Source organism: Pistacia vera, unplaced genomic scaffold (genome assembly GCF_008641045.1).
Source record: "Pistacia vera cultivar Batoury unplaced genomic scaffold, PisVer_v2 Contig312, whole genome shotgun sequence".
NCBI lineage: Eukaryota > Viridiplantae > Streptophyta > Magnoliopsida > Sapindales > Anacardiaceae > Pistacia > Pistacia vera.
The window spans coordinates 323,661-330,015 of record NW_022196127.1 but is presented as its reverse complement, the minus strand read 5'-3'; the positions used below and the strand labels follow the sequence as shown (position 1 = coordinate 330,015).

Below are 6,355 nucleotides of genomic sequence, written 5' to 3'. Positions count from 1 at the left end.
TTTTGAGTAGCATTTTACAATTATGACATCTTTTGCTTATAGAGTATTTTCGAAATGTTATTTCAGATTGTTTTTAAGATTTTAATAAGTAAATTATGCCATGTATACAAATTTACATTCCACATTATTCTATATTTAGTACTTTGTTGTACTTGTACAATTGAAATATCTCACAAGTTGAGATGTATATTCTTGTATGTATAGTACTTATATCCGTGCTTTTGCATTAACGATGAGAATATAAACACTAAAGGAAAATATAGTAAAGATCATAATCACTTGATCTCAAGAACCTTTAGAGCTGCAAAGATATTGTGGGCTTCATAACTTTCCTCCACATGGCAATGTTTGGGCTGTCTTGTGGAATTGAATCTTCTGTTTTAGAACTCTCTTCACCATGAAGAAGTTTCTCACTGCTACAGTCCACAATGCCTCTTAAATTATAGTCTTTTGGAGGCCAGGCAGCAAGTTTTCATAGTCTATGTCTCCTTTATCTCACACAAACACGACTGTTTTTGAAAGATCAATTCCCCACCTGATTGATAGATACCTGCACGGAACATGGTAGCAACACAAACGTACAGGAGATTTCAATTTTCACTTTACTACAACTGATTGATCTTGGTCTGATTTGATGATTTTGTACAATATTATGATATGCAGTGAAAAGAAGTCGAACCTTAGAGCTTGTTTTCTTAATGCAAATAGTGGTACCACGTTTAACCTTGATGCTGCATGTGTGTAGACAAGGTTGCATCAGAATTCTCTGATCTGTAGCCTTCAGTGAAGGTCATCTACTACTCTTCGAGTCTACCATTTGTATGTTAAGTTCGTCCTTGGTTTTGTTACCAAAAAATGCATCTTTCAAGGTATTACCTGCAATTTATATCAGTATTTTTGAACATTGTCATAAAAATCTTACACTGGCTCCTAGTTTTTTGCTATAAGGCTAGCATCTGGAACCGCACGCATCCACGTTCTCTGCAATGTCAACAACCTGAGCTCCATGTTCTATCCTTGCAAGCCTAATCACTATTGATCTCTCATTATCACCAGGCCATTTGTATTCTACATGGGCTTCGTAGTCCCAATCAGCCACCGTATCTCTCCACAGGTAATATAGTTCACTTCCACTGTTCCATATTATTGCATCAAAATCTTCTATATTTACTGGGCAGCTTTTGATTGCTTCTTGTCTCCTGTAAACTCGAACCAGTTACCAATGCTAAGAATCGTACAATAATACAACCAATTGCTCTGATACCATGTTAAGAATCTAAATCTGCTCTGATACTATGTTGAAAATTGGAGGAGTAAAACACAAAAATAAGGAACAACAATAACAACATAAAATAGGCACACGATATTTTACGTGGTTTGGCATAACTCGCCTACATCCACAGATGAGAGGGTTTTTACTATAATAATATGAATACGATACAAGTGTTTCATCATACCATCAACCTAGTACCTTTACTTAGGCAGACATCCTGTTCCTATGGTGTTTAATACCCTTTGATATTTACTCGATACACGTAGTACCCTTACATCAAAATCCCTTGTATCCTCACATTCTCTCTTTCTTTACTTTCCTCTCTCATAACCTTGAATTGGTTCTAACTCACTTATTTATATGTAAAATAAGACATTCTCATTCTTCTAGGACTCATATTCCTATTCCTAATAGAACTTTTCTAATTTAATTTATTCTCCTATTTTAACTTAAATAAAGTCCTAAACCAATTCTTCTTTTCTAGTAAAACTCAAAGTAAAAGGAAAACAAATATTCTTCAATTACAAATTCCTAAACTAGAAATTTGCTTAAAACTTAAATTCCTTTTCTTCCTGTTTGCCTTTTCTTCTTACTTGCCTTTCCTTATTGATTGCCTTTTCTTCATCAATTACCAAAAAGTCTTCACATTCCAACACTCCTCCTTGAACCTTTTTGGTAATTCATCTTCTTAGCTTGTTCTTCATTCTCTTACTCCTCCTTTCTTCTACAACTTTAGCCTTCCACCCTTAGTGTTGGCTTTTTCTTCTTCAGCCTACCATCTTTAGTGCTGGCTTCTTCTCTTCAACCCATGTTAGAGTCTCTCTTTTTCTTTCTCCGGTTCATCTTCTTAAGAACCTCCTTCCTGCCCAATGTGAGAATTTTGGAGTTGACAACCTTACTTACCTTCTTCTGCTTCGAGTGCTCGGCGTGACACTCTCTCCCACCCACATTCGATGACACCTTTGTCATCATGGTCATCCTACCGACCTCTCCCTTAAGGCGCTTGGCATGAGTCGGGTCGAGGATAGTTTGGCCCTGATAGGCACCAAGTTTCATCTTCACCTTTGGTTAGAGTCTCGATGGCTTTCTCTCGTCAATCCTGTCGCCGAAATTCTTACAGACCATCACCTTGTAATTTTTGCTTCATCTTCCTTAGGCCCATTCTCCCGTAGTTCCCTTAAGAAAATAAGCTCTGATACTATGCTAAAATTGGAGGAGTAAAACATAAAAATAAGGAACAACAATAACAACATAAAATAGGCACACGATATTTTATGTGGTTCGGCATAACTCACCTACATCCACGGATGAGAGGGTTTTCACTATAATAATATGAATACGATACAAATGTTTCATCACACCATCAACCTAGTACCTTTACTTAGGTAGACATCCTGTTCCTATGGTGTTTAATACCCTTTGATATTTACTCGATACACGTAGGACCCTTACATCAAAATCCCTTGTATCCTCACATTTTCTCTTTCTTTACTTTCCTCTCTCATAACCTTGAATTGGTTCTAACTCTCTTATTTATAGGTAAAATAAGACATTCTTATTCTACTAGGATTCATATTCCTATTCCAAATAGAACTCTTCTAATTTAAATTATTCTCCTATTTTAACTTAAATAAAGTCCTAAACCAATTCTTCTTTTCTAGTAAAACTCAAAGTAAAAGGAAAACAAATATTCTTTAATTACAAATTCCTAAACTAGAAATTTGCCTAAAACATAAATTCCTTTTCTTCTTATTTGCCTTTTTTTCTTACTTGCCTTTCCTTCTTTCTTGATTGCCTTTTCTTCATCAATTACCAAAAAGTGGTCATATTTCAACAACCAATATGAAGCCTACTTGGCCAAGCCTATACTTAATCCTGCTGCTTTCATCACATTCTGGATTGTTTTTTGTAACTTCTCTGTGATATTGTCGTTGCTGTCATAGCAATCGACAGCTATTACAAATAGCATCTGCCTTCTACTAGGAGTGTGAGTGACACTAGCACTGCCATTTAAGGAAGCCTTCTGGGTGTTGGTTTCAATGAGTTTTTTCTGTCATGTTGCTGCATCAAGCTCCCCATTAAGCTTGAAGTCTCGTTCTATGAAGAACTTTAAAGAAGATCTTCCACATCCTTTAGAGTCACTCATTGGTTCTTCAGGAACTTTCATGATCTCAAGATGTGTGGTGGGGTGATGGTTCCTACACTGTTCTACGTGTGAGAGGTAGTTACGACAGTGTTCTATCCATGAAAAGTGGAGGATATTCTTGAGTCTATTTTTTAGACAATCAGACCACATGTTTTTGTCAGCACTAGCTTTAGGAGGACATCTGTTATGGCTTTCTGATCATGCGGGTCAATTAGGAGACCATTGTTAAGCACCTGGTAAAACAGAGTCCTCTGTTACTATCAGTCTGAGTCATAAGGTGATACTATCATTAATTCATTAGGTGGCCAAAATTTCCTATCAAAGCTATTTCTGTCATAATTTCATAGTTTGGAGTGTTATACAATGAGGTATTTTTTTAATTCTGCATAATTTTAGTCTAGGTATGCATTTCTTCTACCACAACTTTTTATGAAGGATGAGAAATTTGGAACCTTCACAATGTCCACAGGTCCCCCATTCTCTGTGGCAACAATAGGAAAACCATAGGCAGTTGCCTGCAAGATACAAGTGGAATATATCAAGATTTTTTTTTTTTGATATATTTAGGCTTAAATGTTTATAATGCTTCAGAATTTTTTCTCGTCTATCGAGTGCTCCTTTTATAAGATTCAGAGTGTTACTAAGAATTGAAGGATTCAGTCAATACAACATTTTAGAATGGAACACAGAGATACCTCAATGAGTGTGAGATCGAACGGTTCCACAAGAGCTGGATTGATGAAATCTCCCTTCAAGAGACAAAGCCGTCATAGAAATACTGTTAGCAAATTTATCGTTGCAAGGAAGAGGAAAGAGTTAAAGTATGTCAACGTCTAGAAATTAATCTAAGCTAATATGTTTTGAAAATATGGAGTTGCATAGATTGATCTGGCAATACAAGCATAACGAGCCTAAAGTACGCTGCTGATGAGTGTTTTCTTATATATTTGATCATCATTTCTTAAGTACCAAAGGTAGTTATAGGTGTCCTTTTGATGCAATGACCAGTAAAATTCTAACCAACCAGGCAACACGGATTCCGTGTTTTCGTAGAGCATTGGATAAAATGATGAACAATTTACCTTTGTTTTCGCAGCGAAACGATAAATTTCAAGAACTTCGGATTGCTTATGATGCTTTGGATAAGCCACCTGATCGTAAAAGTCATACTTGTTAATGATCTTTAAAACAGTGGTAAGAACAGCTGAACTGCTATTAGACATCTCTTTAATATCATCTCTGTTTCCTTGTATTAGTGTCGGCAATATTAATCCCTCAGTAAATTAGCTTGAAGTTTACCAATTCTGTCAGAGCCCTATTTATACGATAAGTCATTGAAGTGAAACACAATTTTCACCATGTTGACTGGCTCTTGGAGGGGCCAGCACTCCCCAGAAGCCTTGAGCAATGTGGTGACATTTGTCTTAGGGTCAGACGAGACAGTGCAAGTATAGTTGGCTTGTGAGGATTTGTGAAAAATCTCATTATCTACAAAGGAAAATCATATTAAACAAATAGATGGTATTAAAACACATCTACGAATTGGAATCACTTCGATGCATCAAGTTTAGTAATGAAGATTCAAGTTTGAGAAGAGAGAATGATTGACCTTGGACCACATTGGAGGTAGATGCCTTCTATTATTTCAATCAGAGGTAAGCAATGATTTGAGATTAGCATCACCTTCCAATGAATCTTGTGTTCTTACATAGCTAAAGTCCATCCCTGGTGGTATAACCTGATGCAACAAAAGTGATCAGCACGGGAATTACGAGCAAAGTGCGGATCAAGGTTATTTTTTGTACATAAAAAATTTCAGGACATTCTTATGTTAGTTAAGTTTGAGGTTAAACATACCACCATCCTTGTCTGGTGCTAGTCACCACCATTTCAGTAGCATCCAGCCCATCTCTTCAGCTTCAATCCTCTTCATTATCTTGTGTGTTGCATTTATGTCCTCAGGCAGCCTCCCTCACTCAAGCAATTGTTCGAACTTGTTCTGCCCCAATGAGTGCCCTGTCAGCACCATTGGCATGTTCAAGGCGCTAGAGACGTGAGCTACCACCTCTCCTGGATCGGTGTAGTGGCCATGGATCACATGAGGCCATGTTGGCTTTCCTCCATTCACTTGTTCACCTAGAGCCCTTGCCATGTTAACAATGTGGTTTATTGCACCATCAACAAATTCAGGTATGTGTTGCCAAAGTGACCCTTTTGCCATATACCTATAACACAAACATTAAAGCAATTCTTCCGAAAATATTCAAAGTAAAAGCTTGGATCAGGCCAAGATTATTACTTATTGCGAGCACCATAGGGGATGCGGATGATATAGGCTCCGCAACTGCCACTATCGTCGACAGGGCAAGACAACGTCTCAATGGTGAGGCAATTTGCCTTGTCAAGAGATCCACACGATGATCTCCTTTAGTGTTGGCCAAGGCTCTTGCAAGTTCAACGACATAGGAAAAATGTATCCAAGAATTAGACTAGAAATGTAGCGTGACCTTGTACCAGCTCAGTCAGGTTACCGTGCCAGTACAATCTAAATGTTCAAAATTTTAAAAATATAAATACACATTATGAAAATTAAAGAGATTAATGGTATTACGGTATTACCCAAAAATAATAAATAAAGAAAATGTGAAATTGTGAATAAATACCTGACCACCAGTATTAGAATCTCTTCTAACCTTCATATTTTCTTCTCGTACCAACCCAAGCATACTACAAACAAAAAATTAAACATAATATAAATTTCTTAATAGTAATTCTCACCATAAGAAACTCTTTATTAATTCTCTCTATTTTAGGTTGTTGTACAACATATAGGTAATGTTACTCTCATATGAAACTTTAGATTATGACTGGAAGGCATTCAATATGGCCCAGATGAATAGTAATGTTACTCGAACATATCCCCTTCTCCCAAATTA

At 36.7% G+C, this 6,355-nt stretch overlaps 1 pseudogene; it reads right to left on the bottom strand.

Moving 5' to 3' along the window:
- Positions 1-275: 275 nt before the first annotated feature.
- LOC116136378 lies at positions 276-6,145 on the bottom strand (annotated as a pseudogene).
- Between the last annotated feature and the right edge of the window lie 210 nt (positions 6,146-6,355).